This window comes from Erpetoichthys calabaricus, chromosome 3, assembly GCF_900747795.2.
Source record: "Erpetoichthys calabaricus chromosome 3, fErpCal1.3, whole genome shotgun sequence".
In the NCBI taxonomy this organism is placed as follows: domain Eukaryota; kingdom Metazoa; phylum Chordata; class Cladistia; order Polypteriformes; family Polypteridae; genus Erpetoichthys; species Erpetoichthys calabaricus.
The window spans coordinates 306,204,676-306,227,760 of record NC_041396.2 but is presented as its reverse complement, the minus strand read 5'-3'; the positions used below and the strand labels follow the sequence as shown (position 1 = coordinate 306,227,760).

General features: G+C 43.7%; 1 protein-coding gene across 2 annotated transcripts in view; it reads right to left on the bottom strand.

The window, feature by feature from the left end:
* Positions 1 to 23,085, bottom strand: part of os9 (OS9 endoplasmic reticulum lectin) — a 185,520-nt gene that overhangs the window by 151,494 nt on the left and 10,941 nt on the right. The window lies entirely within an intron of this gene.

Genomic DNA, 23,085 nt, shown 5'->3' with positions numbered 1-23,085 from the left:
GGAGACTCCAGACGCCAGTATTAGGCAATTTAGTCCCAATTCCACAGCCTCTGATTTGCCCAATTCAATTATCAGAAATGCTAACGCTTCCTTTATCAGAGAATGTTTACTCTTTGGGGGGAAAACTTCAAATCTTTGCACTGATGCAATCCCACGGGACATTGATAAGCGTTCTGGGCAGGACATCCTGCCCTGGACAAAGATTATTTACAATAAATGTCACTAGCATGAAATTCGTGTGAATTTCCCCTTGGAATTCAATAAAGTATCTATCTATCTGGCCTCATCCCAGACCCTGGAAAAAACCTTAAATGTGACAAGACAGCATTATCTACTGTCATATCTGACCAAGTTAAAGACATTGAGGATGTGCGGGGCTAACTACAATGGAGTCACAGTTAAACATCAGGGGCACACCTCATGTCTCGGACAGACAATCGCTTTAGACATACAAGGGGCCCAGCATTGTTGTAAACATGTTTTAGGCTGGACACCTCCACGGTCTCTTCTGCCAAGGAATTTGCTCTGCGATTACAATGCTCAAAGCTGCACATGAACCAGAGGGTCTTCAGATTACAGAAAAATGGGCGCAACTCATGGAGCTAAAGACAGACAACCGCTAGCTCTGCGGAGGAGATATGTTTCAGTCAGGTTTTAGAAACAGCACTGCTTCAGGTGATAAATGACTTGTGGGTTAATGCTGACAGAGGAAACAGATCTGATCTAGTTCTACTGGACCCGCCACCGTGGGCCACAGTATTGTACTAAATCACCTTAGTCAAAGGGTGGCAGTGTCTTAAGTTGGCTTCGGTCTTCTTTAACAGGCAGGTAATTCCTTGTTAGTTGTGCTGACTGTAGTTTGGAGGTACTTGTAGTGTTGCTGGTCCACAGCTCCCAACAGGAAGGCCAGTTTTAAAAAAATAATCGCCACGCTTGCAGCTTAGCGAGGGGGCGTAGTGATTGTGTGGCCAAAGCGGTTCCTGAGGAGTTCATGATGTGGGCGTTTCTCACCTAAGTGCACAGGTGAGAAACGGCCCGCATCCGTAATTGTTGCCAGGAACTGCTGATTGCTACAGCTGTCACATCCTCTTCATAAATAGAAGCGCGAGCTGGCTAAGGGGAGCAAAAAAAAAAAAAAAAAAAAAAAAGGAAAGTAAAAGAAAAGAAAGACGGAGGGAGAAAGAAGTAAGCAGTGTGGAGAGAGCCAGTGCGGGCGGGCAGGCAGGCAAGCAAGCGAAGGCTCAGAGGCAGGCAGCTGGACAGTGAGCCCTAGCAGGGGTGTTTGGCCGACATTCGCTGGGGCAGAAGGAAGCGGTTGCTCCAGCTGAGCGATCAAAGAGCTGGAGTGACCAGAAGAAGGATGGCTGGCCATGTAAGGCCAAGAAGGCAGTGGGAGTCGGGAGGCTTGGGAGATGGATTCCCCAGTATGGGAACCTAAGTCTTGGTCTGGGTAGAGTGCTGAACCGAAGCCAGGGATCGGGAAGCCTCCAGACCAGAAGGAAGAAGGAAGGACACCTGTTGTGAAGCCTGGATAGGGAGAAGCAGGGGGGTCACCAGTTAAAAGAATGCACCGGGCTTGTTTTTAAGAGACTGCTTCATGCCATTGTTTTAACCTCGTTTTAAGGATTATTGTGTTTTTTCTATTTATTGGTTTTAACCTCCACTTCAGCACTTGTTTTATGGGATTATTTATTTAATGACTTTCGGAGAGCACTGCACTTTATTTATTTGTTTGGACATTTGTTTTGTTGTTTTTAATAAAAGCACTTTTTTTTTTTTTTTTTTTTACACCATCCCCTTGCTCCATTGTTATGCCTCACTGCCAAGCTCATTGGTAACATTACCAATGGTGACGGGTTCAAGAGCTCCCAAAAAGCAAGACGGAGCGTGGAGAACCCGCATCATCGCAGTACTTTGATATGGTGTGTGGCGTACCATGAGGATCTGTTCTGGCCTCACTGATATTTTATATCTATACTAGCCACCCCCCGCGACCCTGCCCACGTAGTAGTGAAACAGGACAGCGCGGAGGGCCCTACCCGGCTCCCCACTCCTGACGTCACGCTTCCCCCTCACCTCGCGACGCAGCCTCTGTCTCACATTAGCGAGATTAAAATCACTCCTGCAAGAGAACTCTGATTCTTAGCGCAATGAGAGAAGTTGCAAAGTCAACTGGAATTCTAGAATTCTAGAAAGAAAGAAAAAAAAAAAAAAGATCTAAATCTGTGAAGTACTTCTCTCGTTCGCTAAATGGAGGTAAGGAACGCCCAGAGTCTGGCACATGAGTGAGGAGGGCCCCGCTGCGTCTCTCCCTCTCTGAGCCAGGCAAATAAAATCGGTACCACAAGTGAACTCTGATAATTAGTGCGATGACAGAAGTCGCAAAATCAACCGGGATATTCAAGAAAATTATAGGAAAAAAAAACCCAATCTAAATCCGCTAAGTAGTTCTCTCATTCTCTAGCTAAGCGGAGGTAAGGTACGCACCCTGAGGCAGACGTGTGACTGAGAGGGGCCCCGCCACCCTCCGTGTCTCTCGGATTCGTGCAAATAAAATCGGTACCGCAAGCTAACTATGATACATACAATGAGAGAAGTCGCAAAAATCAACCGGAATGTTCAAGCAAATTAAAGATCTACATCAGTTAACCCTTAAACCGCCAGAACCGGCTACAGTCGGTTCCCAATGCAATTTGCCAGCACACCGGAGTAGAGTATATTCGGCAAAGTGCATTCGTTGAACGCCGCAACCGGGTAGAGTCGGTTTCCAGTGCCATTTGTAAGCACACCGGAGCCGATTATATTCGGCGAAATACATTTATTGAACGCCACAACCAGCTATACTCGCTTCCCAGAGCAATTTGCCAGAACACCGGAGCTGATTAGTCCGTGCCGTATATTCATGGAGCAGCCAGCTCATAAGCACTGCTGGCCCCGGCATAACTTCAGTACCACTGTCCCTGGCATTCAGTCGCTGCACTAGACTAGCCTGCCAGCGTCAGCGCTTACCTCTGTGTGCCTGCGTGCAGCCAGTTTAAGCACAGTTGGCTCGGTGATTTACTGAATTTCATCAATGGCATCAGCTGCACCTTGTACATATAACAACAGATTATTGCAGTAGCTTTTTTATATATATATATATATATATATAGTTTTTACAGTTCATTAGCAGGGTGTAAAATGATCAGTGTTGCAGTAATTGTGATTCTCTTTGCATGAAAAAAATGTGTTCCATGAAAATTTCACATTTTCTTTGTGAACTGTGATGTTTACTTAAAAAGTGCAGCAAAAGAGTATTTGGCATCCTGGGGTGCATTAACCCCCCAAGTATATGGCGGTTTAAGGGTTAATTAGTTCTCTCATGAAAGGCGGGCAGACATACAGACAGACAGGTAATAATAATAATTCATTACATTTATATAGCACTTTTCTCAGTACTCAAAGCGCTATCCACACGGAGGAACCAGGAAGCGAACCCACAATCTTCCACAGTCTCCTTACATATTGTGAGATGTTCACGTGAGGTCAGATCATTTCAGCACACAAGGTGAACTACCACAGCTGTGACAGATGGCATGCAGCTTTACAGAACTACAGCACCTGATGACCCTGATGCTCTGGGCTCTCAGACTCAATGCCTGTCTTATGTTTCTGAATTGATGAGTAGTAATTTCCTCATGATAAATTGGGACTGGGTGAATACTGAAATCTTAGTCATTAGTGAAAATAGAAATAATTGAGGGTATTATACAAGGGACGTTCAAAAAGTTTACGTCCTTTTTTTTTTTTTTTTTTTTTAAACTCTATTAAGAATTTCAAAAACAAAATGACATCACTTTTCTATATAGTCACCTTTGTTTGCGATGCAATTTTCCCAGTCACATGACACTCTCAGACTACTCTTTCTGCCTTCACCGTTTCCAATGAAAATATAAACGTGTGGGAACTTTTTGAATGTTGCCAGTTTGAATCCCATAAATGCCAAAAGGGACACTACTTCGTTGGGCCCTCGAGCAAGGCCCTTAACCTGCAATTGCTCCGTCCTGGGTATGACGTTAATATTATAGATAGCATATTAGCATAAATAGCCATAAAAGTAATTAAAAGCTTCTGAAACATTAGATTTAAGCATAAATTAGAATGTTAAGCAAATAAGATAGGGCAAGCAAATGGTTAACTAAAAAAATCAGTCATATTGCATTATTTTTTAAGCTTGAAGGAAAGTTACCAGCATTAAGAGAGCAAGAATAGAATAGGTCAAGAATGACGCACAGAAACTACCCGAGGACAGAAGGGGAGACCAGGACACCGGTGTTCGAAAGTCAGAAAGCTGAGAAACGATATCAGTAAAAAAAACAGGCCCTGGTAGGCACGTAAGAAGCCAGCTGGGACAGTGAGTCAGCAGAAACAGCAAAAGGAAGATGATGTAATGTATGAAAAGTAAAATTAGTGTATTCCTGTATTAGCATAAATTAATATAGACAAATATATAAGCATTAACCTTACTGTAGATATTAATGCAAGTCAGGCATACCAAGCAAATAATTAAAGAAAGGCACATGCCATATTTCTTTTTAACTAAAGTTTAGCTTTGACCACCAAATAGACTAGGAAGGGAAAATGACGAGAGGAAACCCATATATGGAAGAAAGGCCTTGGCCAATAAGCAAAAACAGAAACTAGAAATGAACAATAGACAGTGAAAATACCAGGGGTACCAGCTGCAGGGTGAAGTCAGGAGGTAATAACGGTTCCCATGGGAACTCAAGGTATCGGCTGGACAGGAGCAGAGGGGAGTCAGAAGAAAAATGAGCTAATTTGAGCGAGGTTGGAGTGGTAAGAAATGACTATACAAGTTTTGAGTCCGGAACTGTTCGGTGCTCAGCTCAATTTGGCCGTACTGGGTTGAGTCCGTGTTATTATTATGGTTATTTTATTGCAATAAAAAACTGTAGACTCTGTTTGCCTATCCCGAGACTCCTAATAGCCTTCATTTCAGGTAAAAAGCCTTCTGGTGACAATTTTTCGCCACGACAATATGCATCCAGCCCTGCATGTAGGCCTTCAGACATGCAAGGGAAAAACCTGGGGGGTGGGGGGGTGGGGTTTGGTATTAGAATTGGCACTCCAGCCACCATGAAAAACCTCCCAGTGTTCCATTCCATCTGAACTGGTGTGTTGCCTTGGTGTCACCTGTTGCATGGCTGTACTCGGGTCCTAATGTGGATCCCGAGTTGGTTTGTCAAAAAAAAAAAAAAAAAAAAGTATATATATATATATATATATATATATATATATATATATATATATATTATATATATATATATATATATACACTGTATATATTTCCATCCATCCATTTTCCAACCCACTGAATCCGAACACAGGGTCACGGGGGTCTGCTGGAGCCAATCCCAGCCAACACAGGGCACAAGGCAGGAACCAATCCCAGGCAGGGTACCAACCCACCGCAGGACACACACAAACACACCAGGGCCAATTTAGAATTGTCAATGCACCTAACCTGCATGTCTTTGGACTGTGGGAGGAAACCGGAGTACACAGAGGAAACCCACGCAGACACGGGGAGAACATGCAAACCCACGCAGGGAGGACCCAGGAAGCGGTCCCGAGTCTCCTAACTGCGAGGCAGCAGCGCTTCCACTGCGCCACCATGCCGCCCAAAACATATATATTTTTTTGGAAAGTGCCTACCCCCCCCCCCCCCCCCCCACATTATGATCTTAGCTCTTCTAATAGCGGTCTGCTTGTTATTCCAAGAGCCAAGCATAAAAGTGGTGCATAACAGCAGAAGGCCGTCTCACCAAACACCTGCAATACGTGACCAATAAAGATATACCAAGTGTAGCGGACGGCCGGGACATCCTTTTGACACTGGGTCCGGGGGGGTTACAGCCATGGGTTGCACACTACGTCCCCCCCGGAACGCGTGGTGGCAGCCCTCCTGGGTTAAATCAGGGCCACAGGTGTGAGACTTCAGGGCTCAGACCTGTTGGGCTCCGTGGCCACCACCAGGAGGAGCTGCACGGCTTAACGAGCCTCTGTGGGCTGGAATGCAGCCACACCAGAAGTGCAACATGAATTAGGTTCATTATCACCTGAAGCACTCCTGGGTGGGCTAAAGAACAGCCTTGCAGCCACTACTCGAAGCGCCAGAGTCGGGTGGAGGAAGAAGAGAGTAATTTTTTGGGTGTTTTCTTTTCTGTGTGTGGCCTGTGGGAAACACGGGGAAGACATGCCTCACAGCTGAAGAAAAATACATTTTTTTGTTATCCTTTTGACGTATCTCCGATGAGAGTCTGTGTCGGGTCAGTGCTGTTATAGCGCCTTATTCCACACAGGCTAACACTGTGGATCATTTTAAGAAACTCCTAAAAACTCAACTTTTCTTTTAATTAGGCCTTCTTGTAACTACAATTTAGCCCTACCATTAAATCTAGGTATGCACAGAATTATCATACTCTTCAATGAATTTGAAGTCTTTAATCATCTGTTATCTATTTCCCCCCCACCCCAGTTCATCTTTGGTGGTGTTTATATTTATTTATGAAGCACCTTTCACAAACACAGTTACAAAGCACTGTACACCATAGAAAACAATTAAAACACACAGTTACAAAGAATAAAAAATAAAATTAAACTAACATGTCAACTAATGAACATAAAAAACAACAGCCATACGCTAGGCCTAAAAAGGTGCAACTTTTTTTTTTTTTTTTTTTATAAATGCGCCGAGTGTATTAGCAGCCCATAAAGCACAAGGAAGGAAATTCCACCATTTTGGTGATTCTCACGAGTCTTTAGCCGAGTATGTGGACCAATAAGGCGGCCCTGGTTAGATGACCCAAGTGGGCTACTGGCAGTATAACATTGTCAAAAATCTGAAATATATCGTGGTGTTTGACCATGCAGAGCTCTAGAGGTAATTAGTACAATTTTAAAAGAGATTCTAAATTTCATTGGATGCCAATAAAGCGAAAATAAATTAGAGTAATGGGAGACCACTTACTGGAGAGAGGGTTAACAATCTAACAGCAGCTCTCTGAATAGACTGAAGCCACAGCAGCGATGTCTTGTTTAAACATGTAAATAATGCATGCTTTGATTTTTCCATGTCTTGATTATTGTGATTCTTTAATGCAGGGGTCCCCAACTCCAGTCCTGGAGGGCCCTAGTGGCAGCAGGTTTTCATTCTAACCCTTTTCTTAATTAGTGACCTGTTTTGGTCACTTGTTTCGAATTAATTTTAATTGAATTGTTTTTAAGCTTTGTTCCTCTGAATTGCTTCATTTCCTTCCTTAAATGGAACCCAAACAGCAATGAAGCAGAAGACCAACTAAGTCAGGGCCTCAAACTCCAACCAATTGCTTAATTCGGCGCCGAGTCTCATTGTTAATTAAACCCATTCTTTAATTGAATGACTTGTTGCTGCTCTCATTGTGCAATAGCAGACATTTCCAAAATTACTGATTTTCTCTTGTCTAAGAGCAGATCAGCATTCCTGAGACCTTCATCTTCCTTTATTTTCAGATATTGTATGACGGTCATAGTTTGCTGGTCATGTTTTGGCTCATTTTGTATCTCATTATTGTTTGGCTGCTAATTAAGGAAAAAGAAACAATTAAGGGGTCTGAGTCTTCAAGTTAAATAAGATTAATTCAAAAGAAGTTAATCAGGAGCAAAAACAGTGCCTGACCTCACAAATGCTCTCCTGAGGCCTCATGTATAAACGGTGCATGTGCACAAAAATGTTGAGTACTCCCGTTTCCACACTCAAATTGTGATGTATAAAACTTAAACTTTTCATTATAGCTCCAACCCTGGTGTACGCAAGTTCTCTGCTCGATTTTGCAAACTGGCGGTAGCCAGCGTCAAAGCAGTGCTGCTGTTCCTGGGTGTTTTCCCTTTCTTTTTTATATCCACAAGGCCGGCTTTATCAAATAAACAATATGCGGTTAATTTCAGTGTATTAGTTTAAGACATTTGATTGTAATTAACCTGTAACAATATAATGGTCCACGGAATGGCCAAAGTATTCTAAATACCATAGCTGCTTTAACGTCGTTACTCTCACTGCATCTTCTTTTTTCAGCTGCTCCTGTTAGGTGTTGCCACAGCGGATCATCTTTTTCCATATTACTCTCACTGCACCACTTGGAGAAGCTGATCGGAAAGAGAATTAATCAGTATACAGCATCAAGCACATGCTGCTTCGGCCATGCTGTCTATTTGAACTGCTCTCATACGACAAACGCTTCAGAGCCTTTCCTGTACAGACCTCGCGGTTCACAAACAGTTTCATCCCAAGAACTATAAACGCACTCAATCAGTCCATCAAGTGCTCCTTGTAGAACTGTTAGTACTTAAGTACAATCACCTCACTGGAAACTTGCACTACAGTTATAATATTGCACAACCTGAGCCACTTTATAAAGGGCGTATTTACATATGACGACGATATCATTTTTAAGATGAAATGCAGCAAAATATGTTTATTACATTATACAGAAAAAATGTTAACGTCATTTAAATAATCTATATTGTTAATAATTAAACATGTGAGGACATGGTGGCATAGCGCTAGCAAGGAGCTGGCACTCTGTTCACGGATTGTTCCCGCCTCGCGCTGTATTCTTGCTGGGCTGGCGCCATACTGGAAGGATAGATGGATACAATAATTAAATACGTACTACGAAGATATTTTAATGTTTCTTAAAAGTTTTGAAGAATCGGCGTTCTAAGCTTACAGATGGCTTAACGTCTATTACAGAGCTGATTGTGTGGCGATTGGTGACTTGGAGAAAGAGAAGGAAGGACAGGAATTGGAGGTTAGTACGTTTGAAAGAGACAGTACTGCTGCAGTAAATTACTTCATTGAAGGTTGTGCACGGCGCAGCAAGCATCTTGAGTGAGGCAGGAACAATCTGTGGACGGAGGCGCCAGCTCATCACTATCACTGCGCCACTGTGCCCCCATTTTTAATAACATGCTTTAACTCCTATCATCATGAAAATGATATCAAGTATACATCTCAGTATTTTAATTATTCAGAGAGCTGTAACATCATGAATGTAATGTATTCTGTGTCCTGTCGGAGAAAGAGAAAGCCCGAAAGCACGTAATGATTCACACACACAGAGCACACAGAAGAACAAATACTCGTACAAAACAAAACATTTAACGTGCTACTTTAATTACGATGTGATTTGAGAAACTAGTAAATTAAACGATTTAAAGTTTATAATGTTCTGCTTTAATGACAAAATAAACTATGTGATTAAAGTGGAAATTTCGAAATTAAAGTTGACATTTCGTGCTTTTCTCCCCACTGTGTCCCTATTTTTTTTTTTCTCAGTATCCTAATAAACTTTCATATGACACTCGGACGGTGGGCTGCGACTTGCCTTTTCATGGCGACTTTGATATCTGACATCTGGCACTGTGCGACTTTGTGAACTTGAACTTTCGAGTTTCTTCAACACACTACGTCACTCAATCAACTTCCTTTTGTTGTTTATATTCACTGTTTAAACCAACAAATAGTACGCTTTTCTTTGCCTCCACGTGGTATTCACTGAAATTCTTTTTTCCCCTCATGCTTTTGCCATTGTCTTTTCACAGAATGCTGAGCTTAAGGGCTATTTACATTGATTTGCATATTCAAAGAGGCGTAATTCTGGGAGGAGTTGAGGCGGGACAGCAGGCGCGTGCACGTGTGTTACTTTTCACGCTGATCGGGATTTATGTAGCGGAAGAACGTGGAAGCTGGCGTTTACACAGAGTTATGCATCTGGATTTTTTTTGTGCATACGAACATTTCCGCTTTTGTCCGTACGCCATGTTATGGTGTGGATTCTACACATGGTGTTATACATGAGGCCCCTGGTCACAAACTCCCATAAACACCTTGTGGAAAGCCTTCCCAGAAGAACTGAAGCTGTTAGAGCTGCAAAGGTTGGGCTGACTCCACATTAAAGCCTATGGGATGTCATTAAAGTTCATGTGTGTGTATAAAGGCATTATGAAAGGCAGCTGGACAAGCCACATTACCAATGAGGACGTTCTGTGAAGCTCTGGGCACAGAAACAGAGTTGCTGCTGATAAGCAGAAAGAGGCAGCTGGATGTTTCACGGCAACATCGTGAGAAAAGAAGGTATGGAAAAATCTGGTAGTTACAGAAAAAGCAGAAGGAAGAAGAGAGAGATTGTGGCAGACTGAGACGACCTTTCTGATTGGATGAGAATGGCCAATTTGAAGATTGTGTGGGCCTCACCGAACAGGTTCACATACTGCTAGGCAGCCCGACAACATGTTGTATATAAATGTTTCGTCATTGTACACATATACAGTGCCCTCCATAATGTTTGGGACAAAGATCCACAATGTCATTTAGCCTTCTGCTCCACCGTTTAAAAATACAAATCAAACAAATTCAGACATCGTGATTACAGACCACATTGCAGACATTCATGTAAGGGATAGATATGCGCACATTTCAGTCACTTAACGCTTTGTCTCCACAGTCCTCCCATTTCAGGGCACCATAATGTCTGGACACAGCAGTGGCAGGTCAATTAAAGCCGCTGTCTCATTTAGTTCTTTGTTGTGTATCCCAGCATGAAATGGCTTCTTGAAGTCTGCGATTCATTGACATCACCAGATGACTAAGAGAATAAAACTGAATAAAAAAAATCAAAGCTAACCTTTCCAAGTATCATAAATTTACACCGGCTGTTACAGACTGAAATCAAATGTATGTTTTTATTCTAAGATAGTAAGAATAAGAGCAGCTCATTTCTCAAAACAGACTCGTCCGGGAGTCGAACCCGTGAAGTTTTGATTACCAGTCAGCAGTTGATACCGTTGCGCCACTGAAGCGGTCGTAGCAAATGCGTGTCAATGTCGCACCCTAACGTGGGTTCTTTTTCTGCAGTTATATTCTTGAATAGAAGCACACCTGTTCTGTTATATTTGTACCTTTTGTGAAAGTGCTTATTTGATACTAGACAAAGAGCCCGTTTCAACGACGTAAGATGAAATGGGCATGAGTGGAATAGTATAATATATAAGTATAAGAACCAAAAAACTTGTTATAGGTGTATTGAATAAATGCGTAATTAGGCCTCGAGCTGTAGTCAAAATCACCTTTCAGGCCTCTAGAGCTTTAATCGAAGTCGCCTTTCTCTTTGAAATTTTGCGGCCGTAAATCCGCCGCCTGCCGCAATGTCGGTCTCGTAAGGTTTTTCAGGCAGCTGCGCAGAAGGAGACTGCGCATTCAGCTTTGGACGTGCGCAGAAGGCGACTGCGCATTCTGCACCACAAAACCTGATATAGGTGTATTGAATAATAATAATAATTCATTACGTTGAATGAATGCGTAATTAGGCCTCGAGCTGTAGTCGAAATCGCCTTTCAGGCCTCTAGAGCTTTAATCGAAGTCGCCTTTCTCTTTGAATTTTCGCGGCCGTAAATCCGCCGCCTGCGGCAATACCGGTCTCGTAAAGTTTTTCGGGCAGCTGCGCAGAAGGCAACTGCGCATTCGGCTTCGGACGGACGTGAGTGAGTGAGGAGACTGGCAAATTATGTATTAAGATTTGGACTTCAGGCTTTACACAATTATACAATTCATGTCTACATTTTGTCAATTATTACTAAAACATGAAAAACATTTGTTTTAACGATGTATTTACATAAACATGAAATGTGTAGCGCTTTCTTTATCTTTTAGCCATAGGATAGCGCCCTAAGTTCGTAAACTCTATTTCCCTTAACTAATACCTACTCCCCAGTGATAAGCTACCAGCTGTTTCACAATTAGTAATTTGTAACACAATTCACAATACAAATATATTCCCAAAATAACAAAATGTATTGACTAAATTGAAAAAATCTCAAAAAAAATAAATAAATAAATAAAACCATTTATAGTTAAGTCCAATCAAAATTCCCATAAATCATAGATTACAGAAATTAGAAACTCACACAAATTGCTGTATATTTACCCTTCACAACAAATACCTATAGGTTCAGGCAGTGCACTTAAACCTTACCAATGTACTCTAACTGTTTGATTTTACCCGCACTTAAAACATCCCACTGTTAAAGACGAACACAATAACAAAATCTATAATATAAGCAAACTTAATCACTAAAACCTCACTCTAACTTAACAACTTTAGGGGCCCACAGAGACTCGCACACACAAGCCAGCGGCCACCAAATAAAATATTAACACAAACCCCCCTCGTTGCAGGCCTGGTCGACACTCGTGAACGTGGTGGCCAAAAACGTTAAGGCCCATTCGCTCTAACGAGCCAACATAAAAGGTAACAGTACTCACTAATATGCGGAGCGAATATCAGTGTCCATTGTCCAAAAACAGAACTTCCACGCTGTGGAAAAATGGAGTTGCCCTGCTGGCAAGCTGGCGCACAGCAAAACGATGCAAGCGCTGCAAGCGAAATGGAGCTAGTCCGTTCCAATGAGGTAAAACTTGTTGTTTTTCCTCCTTGCCCGAGGAGCTGCCAGGCTTTCCTTTTGTCATCTGGAGCGCTATTCCAAGTATCTGGTGCTTCTTCGCAGGCTCCCTCCGCTCCTTCGTCTCTCTCGCACTCTTCACCACCACCACTTTTTTTTTTCCCCCCTTCACGTCCAACACCTTCTCGCGTGAACACCACCCGGAGCTCTAAAGCCTCCGAAAACCATGGAAAAAAAAAACAAAACCACCAGTAAACATTATTAAGGGGAATATTATATTATATGAGCATAGGGCTACACCTGTGTTCCAAATAACGATATAGTATTTATAAAAGGTGTCATTTTGCTTGACTTCTCACTCTATACAACTCTAAGCAACTAACGTGCAGGTAAACAGACTTGAGCTGAGACAACTGTGTGGCGGCGGGAGGATGTGATAGCAGGCTGCTTATCGACACATTTACAGGACAAAAGACGCTGATGGAAAGGTGCAAAGCGATTTAAGATGGGACGGATCTACAAGTTTTTTCGTAGGCTTTGGTAATTCTAGTGTTAAGGTATGTGACCGCCGATTTTTTAAGCACTGGCACAATAGTGGAGGATTTGAGGCAGACAGGGACCATTGCAAGTTGTAGAGAAAGGTTGAAAACATCCAGAAAGACACCTGCCAATTGATCAGCACATATATTTTCAGTGTCTTAACTGACACCTTATCCGGTCCTGCAGCTCTGTTGGTGTTGATCCTCCTCAGGGTGTCGATATACAAATACTGTCACTATGTATCAATACGTGTCACTCAGGAAGAACATATTACACCGAGGTCATGAACTTCACATGTGACAGACACACTCTGGCTCAAAAAATTCAGAAAAAAAAAATGTAAAACTAGCCGACACGCTGACAGACATCCCAGCCTCACAAGGACACAGTTTTTGGCACTACTGTGGTGAGGTGTCTCACCCTCACAAACACAATCCGAGAGGCCGGTCTCAGGTGGGCACGTCTCACGGACGCCACGGCTGCAGCTGAACGTTTCTCAAGCACAGTGGCGTCTCAGTTTCTGTTAAGCGGACCTCCACGATGCCCGTTATACCGTCTACTTGGTGGCCCTGAAAGTCAGCCCCCACGAGAGGTCGTCTGTCATAAACTCTCAGAGTCCACTGTTGTCAGAAAGCTCGTCTCAGAGTCCCCCCTCGGGGTCCTATAAAGACTCACACAAACGATAGCAGAGCTGTGCATAGCAGACGTACGCGTGACACTTTAAAGTTGAAGTTGGACAATCAGCTCACCTACACAAAGTGGAGTCACATCTATTTACAGGTGCATCTCAATAACTTAAAATATCATCAAAAAGTTCATTTATTTCAGTAATTCAATTCAAAAAGTGAAACTCCTGTATTCTATTGATTCATTACACACACAGTGATATATTTCAAGCGTTTATTTCTTTTCATTTTGCCAATTATGACCTACAGGTAATGAAAATCAAAATTCAGTGTCTCAGAAAATTAGAATACTGTGACAAAGTTCCATATTGTAGACTCCTGGTGTCCCACTCCACTCACCTACAAAGGGGTCCTGAGCCTTGAAGTGGTCTCTCAGTCTGCTTCAGTAGGCCACACAATCAGACTGCTGACTTGGCGGTTGTCCAGAAGACAGTCACTGAGACCCTCACTCCACAAGGAAGGGACGCCACAAAAGGTCACTGCTAAAGAAGCTGGCTGTTCACAGAGTGACGTATCCTAGCAGATTAATGGAAAGTGGAGTGGAAAGCAAAATGTGACACAAGCAATGGGGATAAGAGCAGCCTTGAAACGGATTGTGAAGAATTTGGGAAGGATTGACAAGGAGTGGACTGCGGCTGGAGTCAGTGCTTCAAGAGCCAACACACACAGACGTCTGTATCGGGGATGTGGGCTACAACTGTCACAGCATTCCTGGTGTCAACCAGAGACAACGTCAGAAGTGTCTAACCTGGGCTAAGGTGGAAAACGTACTGGACTGTTAACAGCTCGGTGGTCCAAAGTCCTCTTTTCAGATTTCATTTAGAACTCAAGGTCCCACAGTGTGGAGGAAGAGTGCAGAGGCACAGAATCCAAGTTACTTGAGGTCCGGTGTGAAGTTTCCACAGTCAGTGATGATGATTTGTGGAGCCATGTCATCTGCTGGTGTTGGTCCGCTGTGTTATATTTATCAAGTCCAAAGTCAGCACAGCCAGCCATCTACCAGGACATCTGAGAGCACTTCATGTGCACCTCTCCTGACGAGCTTTATGGAGATGCTGATTTCACTTTCCAGCAGGACTTGGCACCGGCCCACACTGCCAAAAGTACCAACACCTGGTTTAATAACCATGGTGTGCATCACTGGGCTTGATTGGCCAGCAAACTCGCCTGACCTAAACCCCTTCATAGAGAACCTGTGAGGAAGAGGAAGATGAGAGACAGCAGAGCCAACAATGCAGATGAGCTGAAGGCCGCGATCAAAGCATCCTGGGCTTCCAGAACACCTCAGCAGTGCCACAGGCTGATCGCCTCCATGCCAGTCATTCATGTCAAAGGAGCCCTGACCAAGTATTGAGTGCCTACATGGACATACTCTTCAGCAGGCCAACATTTCTGTCTTAAAAAATCATTTTTTTTATTGGTCTTATGTAATATTCTAATTTTCTGAGATACTGAATTTTGAGTTTTCATTACCTGTAGGCCGTAATCAGCAAAATGAAAAGAAAAAAACGCTTGAAATATAATCACTCTGTGTGTGTAGTGACTCTATAGAATATAAGAGTTTCACTTTCTGAATTGGGCGACACGGTGGCGCAGTGGTAGCGCTGCTGCCTCGCAGTAAGGAGACCCGGGTTCGCTTTCCAAGTCCTCCCTGCGTGGAGTTTGCATGTTCTCCCCGTGTCTGCGTGGGTTTCCTCCCACAGTCCAAAGACATGCAGGTTAGGGGCATTGGCGATCCTAAATTGTCCCGTGGGTGTGTGTCCTGCGGTCGGCTGGCAGCCTTCCCGGGATTTGTTCCTGCCTTGTGCGCTGTGTTGGCTGGGATTGGCTCCAGCAGACCCCTGTGACCCTGTGTTAGGATATAGCGGATTGGACAATGACTGACTGACTGACTGACTGACTTATTGAATTGAATTACTGAAATAAACTTTTCAATGATATTCTAATTTATTGAGATGCCCCTGTATATTGTACTTTTATAATAACTAAAAGTTGACCAAAGCGCTTAACAACGACATAATCAGCAATAGATAAGAAAAAGGAGTAAAAAAACATAACACTCAGGCTAAGAGCAATGCCCGACAATGAACAGCCATAAAAATACATCAATAGAGCTAAAACTACAAAGTTTAAGTTAGACCGACAAAGTAAATTAAGTGAAGAAGAGTATGCTTTTAACTGTCACTTAAAATAAATCAACTGTGGGATAAGAGGGCCAGGGTGCTCCATAGCTGAGGACCCACTACAGCGACAGCAACTTCATGTGTGGAACAGACAGTAATAATCGATCAGAGGATCTGAGAGGCCTGGTGGAGGAGTAAGGATGGAGGAGGTGAGCAAGACAGGCAGGGAACAAAACAAGAGAAGCTAACACGGCTGAAATGTGCCAGGACTCTAACAGCAACACTCTGAATTAGTTTTGGTCGGGTGCGAGGGACCAACTGGCGTCCCGGCTGAGGTGGATCCTGCTCCCTTGCTTGACCAGGAGACCATGGGAAAGGAAGGAGAGCAGCCCGATTGTCAGGACACAGACACAGGAAGATGCTACGGTAGCAGCTACACCAGGGCTGACGTCCCAGCAACCTTTGGAAGGACTCTATGATTGGACTTGGCGTGATGGTGCAGGTTAGTTCCACACTTCCTCGTACCTTCTAGGAAGCCTCTTGAACCTGTAAACATCGTTGAGCCGGGCAAATGAGGACACACTTATGTGGTGCAAGGGGTAGGTGCAAAAAGGGAACAGGGCTTTTATTAAATCTATCAGAAACTAAGTGTATAATAAGTGTAGTGCATCAGAACGTCCATCTAATAAACAATCCACAAAAACTGTTAAATAGTGGAAGTTAAAACCAAGTCAATAAATTATCTGTTAAAATGAGGTTAAAAAACACAGGCAGGAATCTGCCGTTAAAAACTCAGCCCCCGATCAACCTCTTTAGAACTGACGTCTCCTCTGCTTATCCCAAATGGGTCCTTGCAGCAGAGGAGATACCTAACTGACAGTCACAGCACCTTCTCTGCCAGGTTCATGTCCCGAATGCCCATGGCTCCCACAGCACGGCACCTCGGCAAGCCTACCTTTAGTCCTGCAGCTCCCTCCAATCCCTGAGCCGCTAAGCCAGAGTGACCCTCAGCAGCCCTGAGCGATGGTCTCAGGCTCCTCAAGGGGCTCTCCTCCCAGCTGCCTGCCCCCTCTCGGTTTCTCCCCCATTCCTGTCGTCTTCTCCCATCCTTGAACCTCCATTTCTCCATCTATTCATTCTTTCTACGGATCTTCCCCTCTCTGCCACGCAGGCTCCTAATTCTTCTTTAATAGGGCACGGGTGTGAGACGCCGGTCAAATTCAGATTATTAATTTAAAATATTCCCAACACTACAGACCACTCAATCAATCACACTTGCGTAACCTGGAACGACGGGACAGTGGGCGACTGCCTGCTATGGGCAGAACGTTCATCCCCTCCCATAAAATGGCCGGCAGCATCCCATCTGGCAAACTGTAGTATAGACGCCCACAGGGCAGCATGGCAGTTGTGGTCTCTGGGCAGCCGTCAAACTGTTGGGGTCCTGCCTGGGCATCCCGGGGGCAACTGATTAAGCACAGGAAGTACCCCCCTGGTCTGGAGATAAGTGAGAGTTCCCCACTCGAATCAGCAGAAGCTGGAATCTGATGTGTGGGAGGGAGAGATAGGGGGTCTAGAAAAAGAAAAGAAGGAGTTGTGTTTCAACTAAAAGCACTTGAATTGAACTGGGACTGCTCTGGCACAACTATGTCAGGGGGTTTGGGGCCACACGGGAGAGAAATGAGGGGCAAACACCAGTATAGTGGAATGACAGGAGTCTGCAAAAGGATGACACAAAAGCACAAACGAGAGAGAAATGGTATAACCTTAGTGATGGCGCCACACTGAAATAAAGGCCACTTCCGAGCATAGAATTTATGAAATCCGAGTCAAAGATAACACCAATGTTTCTAACGTAAGTCCTGATGTGTGGAGTTAGTGGACCAAGACTGTGGTTTGATACTACTGACAAAGGATGAAAGGCCAAAAAGAATAACCTCCGTCTAGCTGAAGAAGATCTGATGCCATCCAGCACGTGATACCCTCAGGGCACCTAAAGGGAGTAGTGATCACCCTAATTATTGGGTTCCAGAAGCAGGGAGATTTGGGAATCATCTGCATAACCGTGAAAAAGGGGGGGGTGTCACACTTATTAACCCTTAAACTGCCACATACAGTGGGGCAAAAAAGTATTTAGTCAGCCACCAATTGTGCAAGTTCTCCCACTTAAAAAGATGAGAGAGGCCTGTAATTTTCATCATAGGTATATCTCAACTATGAGAGACAAAATGAGAAAAAAAATCCAGAAAATCACATTGCAAATAAATTCTCTAAAAAATCAGACAAATTATGGTGGAAAATAAGTATTTGGTCACCTACAAACAAGCAAGATTTCTGGCTCTCACCGCCCTGTAACTTCTTCTGTAACAGGCTCCTCTGTCCTCCACTCGTTACCTGTATTAATGGCACCTGTTTGAACTCGTTATCAATATAAAAGACACCTGTCCACAACCTCAAACAGTCACACTCCAAACTCCACTATGGCCAAGACCAAAGAGCTGTCAAAGGACACCAGAAACAAAATTGTAGACCTGCACCAGGCTGGGAAGACAGAATCTGCAATAGGTAAGCAGCTTGGTGTGAAGAAATCAACTGTGGGAGCAATTATTAGAAAATGGAAGACATACAAGACCACTGATAATCTCCCTCGATCTGGGGCTCCACGCAAGATCTCACCCCGTGGGGTCAAAATGATCACAGGAACGGTGAGCAAAAATCCCAGAACCACACGGGGGTACCTAGTGAATGACCTGCAGAGAGCTGGGACCAAAGTAACAAAGGCTACCATCAGTAACACACTACGCCACCAGGGACTCAAATCCTGCAGTGCCAGACGTGTCCCCCCGCTTAAGCCAGTACATGTGCAGGCCCGTCTGAAGTTTGCTAGAGAGCATTTGGATGATCCAGAAGAGGATTGGGAGAATGTCATATGGTCAGATGAACAAAACTCTACTCGTCGTGTTTGGAGGAGAAAGAATGCTGAGTTGCATCCAAAGAACACCATACCTACTGTAAAGCATGGGGGTGGACACATCATGCTTTGGGGCTGTTTTTCTGCAAAGGGACCAGGACGACTGATCCGTGTAAAGGAAAGAATGAATGGGGCCATGTATCATCAGATTTTGAGTGAAAACCTCCTTCCATCAGCAAGGGCATTGAAGATGAAACGTGGCTGGGTCTTTCAGCATGACAATGATCCCAAACACACTGCCCGGGTAACGAAGGAGTGGCTTCGTAAGAAGCATTTCAAGGTCCTGGAGTGGCCTAGCCAGTCTCCACATCTCAACCCCATAGAAAATCTTTGGAGGGAGTTGAAAGTCCGTGTTGCCCAGCGACAGCCCCAAAACATCACTGCTCTAGAGGAGATCTGCATGGAGGAATGGGCCAAAATACCAGCAACAGTGTGTGAAAACCTTGTGAAGACTTACAGAAAACCTCTGTCAATGCCAACAAAGGGTATAAAGTATTGAGATGAACTTTTGTTATTGACCAAATACTTTTTTTCCACCATAATTTGCAAATAAATTCTTTAAAAATCAGACAATGTGATTTTCTGGATTTTTTTTCCTCATTTTGTCTCTCATTGTTGAGGTAAACCTATGATGGAAATTACAGGCCTCTCTCATCTTTTTAAGTGGGAGAACTTGCACAATTGGTGGCTGACTAAATACTTTTTTGCCCCACTGTACTTGGAGGGGGACCATGGGGGGTTAATGCACCCCTGGGCGCCAAATATCTTTTGCTGCACTTTTTAAGGAAACATCACAATTCACCAAGAAAAAGTGACATTTTAATGGAACACATGTATTTCTTTCATGCAAAGAGCATCACAATTACTGCAATACTGATCTTTTTACACACTACCAATGAACTGTTAAAACTTTAAAAATAAACTGCTGGAACAATCTATTATTACAGTATCTCACAAAAGTGAGTACACCCCTCACATTTTTGTAAATATTTGATGATATCTTTTCATGGGACAACACTGAAGATCTGACACTTTGACCCAATGTAAAGTAGTCCGTGTACAGCTTGTATAACCGTGGAAATCTGCTGTCCCCTCAAAATAACTCGACACACTGCTATAATAATAATTATAATAATAATTCTTTGCATTTATATAGCGCTTTTCTCACTACTCAAAATGCTCAACAATTGCAGGTTAAGGGTCTTGCTCAAGGGCCCAACAGAGCAGAGTCCCTATTGCCATTTTATGGGATTCGAACCGGCAAGAATGTCTAAACCGCTGGCAACAAAAGTGAGTGCACTCCTAAGTGAAAAATGTCCAAGTTGTGCCCAATCAGCCATTTTTCCCTCCCCAGTGTTATGTGACTCGCTCGTGTTACAAGGTCTCAGGTGTGTTAAATTTGGTGTTCTCGCTCTCACACTCTCTCATACTGGTCACTGGAAGTTCAACATGGCACCTCATGGCAAAGAACTCTCTGAGGATCTGAAAACAAGAATTGTTGCTCTACATAAAGATGACGTAGGCTATAAGAAGATTGGCAACACCCTGAAACTGAGCTGCAGCACGGTGGCCAAGCGGTTTAACAGGACAGGTTCCACTCAGAACAGGCCTCGCCATGGTGGATCAAAGAAGTTGAGTGGACGTGTTCAGCGTCATATCCAGAGGTTGTCTTTTGAAAGCAGATGTACGAGTGCTGTCAGCATTGCTACAGAGGTCAGCCTGTCAGTGCTGAGACCATACGCCCGCCGCACACTGCATCAAATTGGTCTGCATGGCTGTCATCCCAGAAGGAAGCCTCTTCTAAAGATGATGCACAAGAAAGCCCACAAACAGTTTGCTGAACACAAGCAGACTAAGGACATGGACTACTTGAACCATGTCCTGTGGTCTGAGGAGACCAAGATAAACTTATTTGGTTCAGATGGTGTCAAGCGTGTGTGAGGAGTACAAAGACAAGTGTGTCTTGCCTACAGTCAAGCATGGTGGTAGGAGTGTCATGGTTTGAGGCTGCATGAGTGCTGGCGGCACTGGGGAGCTACAGTTCATTGAGGGCACCATGAATGCCAACATGTACTGAGACATACTGAAGCAGAGCATGAGTGAATTTCCCATTGGGATTAATAAAGTATCTATCTATCCCCTCCCTTCAGAAACTGAACATGATAACGACCCCAAACACACCTCCAAGACGACCACTGCCTTGCTAAAGAAACTGAGGGTAAAGGTGCTGGACTGGCCAAGCATGTCTCCAGACCTAAACCCTATTGAGCATCTGTGGGGAAGGTGGAGGAGCGCAAGATCTCTAACATCACCAGCATCGTGATGTCGTCACGGAGGAGTGGCAACCTGTGAAGCGCGTGTGAACTCCATGCCCAAGACAGTTAATGGTGGCCACACAAAATATTGACACTTTGGGCACAATGTGGACATTTTTCACTTAGGGGTGTACTCACTTTTGTTGCCAGCGGTTTAGACATTAATGGCTGTGTGCGGAGTTATTTTGAGGAGACCGCAAATTTACACTGTTATACAAGTTGTACACGGACTACTTTACATTGTATCAAAGTGTCATATCTTCAGTGTTGTCCCATGAAAAGATATCATAAAATATTTACAAAAATGTGAGGGGTGTACTCACTTTTGTGAGATACTGTATAATACAGCAGATAAACCAGAAAATGTCCTGCCTGATGTTGATTAGACCTTCTAAGTACCTACATTGTGTTAAAGAGAGTTGCATCTTCACAGGGACAAAATCATCACATGACGTGAGTGCGCATCTGTCCATCATTACAAGCCACAGCAGAACAAAACCATTGAAAAGACAGAACAGTAGAGGCAACGTAGGAGGATAAGCAGAACAGAGCTGGACACGGGTTGGGGGTGGAGCTTGGGGCATTGCCTGGGTGGTCAAAACTCCACCCACTATGGAGGCAATCATAAAAAAGTATTATCATAAAACAATGACTTGTGGTTTTCTTTCATTATTATGAGGCATCCTTGAGATAATGTAAGACAAATTTTCTTAAGTTGAAAACTTGGCTGCTTCAAAGTGGATGCTTTCTGTAAATTGAAAAGGCTGGATCCCTGACCCATGACTTTCAACTTTAAACACAAGAACAGGCTGCTTCTTCTTCTTCTTGGATTTTATTAAAATCAAATAACATTCAATACATATAACTTCAGTTTTACAAAGCTAGGTTTGAAACAAATCAACCGCCACACATGAGAAAGAGAGCTAGGCCAGCAGAGTAAAACGTTAAACTAGTAAAAATAAGTAAATAGATGAATTATATATTACTAGCCAACCCGCAGCATAGCATACGGCGCATAATTATGTACTGATGGGTGAACACTCTCTGAAAGACATAGTTGTCCAAATGGGGTTGGCTTTGAGGGTACGACTGTAGGTGAATGAAAAGATGTACAGTGCATCCAGAAAGTATTCCCAGCGTATCACTTTTCCCACATTTTGTTATGTTACAGCCTTATTCCACAATGGATTAAATTCATTTTTTTCCTCAGAATTCTACACACAACACCCCATAATGACAACGTGAAAAAAAGTTTACTTGTGGTTTTTGCAAATTTATTAAAAATAAAAACACTGAGAAATCCCATGTCCATAAGTATTCACAGCCTTTGCTCAATACTTTGTCGATGCCCCTTTGGCAGCAATTCCAGCCTCAAGTCTTTTTGAATATGATGCCACACGCTTGGCACACCTATCCTTGGCCAGTTTGGCCCATTCCTCTTTGCAGCACCTCTCAAGCTCCATCAGGTTGGATGGGAAGCGTCGGTGCACAGCCATTTTAAGATCTCTCCAGAGATGTTCAATCGCATTTAAGTCTGGGCTCTGGCTGGGCCACTCAAGGACATTCACAGAGTTGTCCTGAAGCCACTCCTTTGATATCTTGGCTGTGTGCTTAGGGTCGTTGTCCTGCTGAAAGATGAACCGTCGCCCCAGTCTGAGGTCAAGAGCGCTCTGGAGCAGGTTTTCATCCAGGATGTCTCTGTACATTGCTGCAGTCATCTTTCCCTTTATCCTGACTAGTCTCCCAGTCCCCACGACATGATGCTGCCACCACCATGCTTCACTGTTCTCCCAGTCCCCACGGCATGATGCTGCCACCACCATGCTTCACTGTAGGGATGGTATTGGCCTGGTGATGAGCAGTGCCTGGTTTCCTCCAAACATGACGCCTGGCATTCAGACCAAAGAGTTCAATCTTTGTCTCATCAGACCAGAGAATTTTCTTTCTCATGG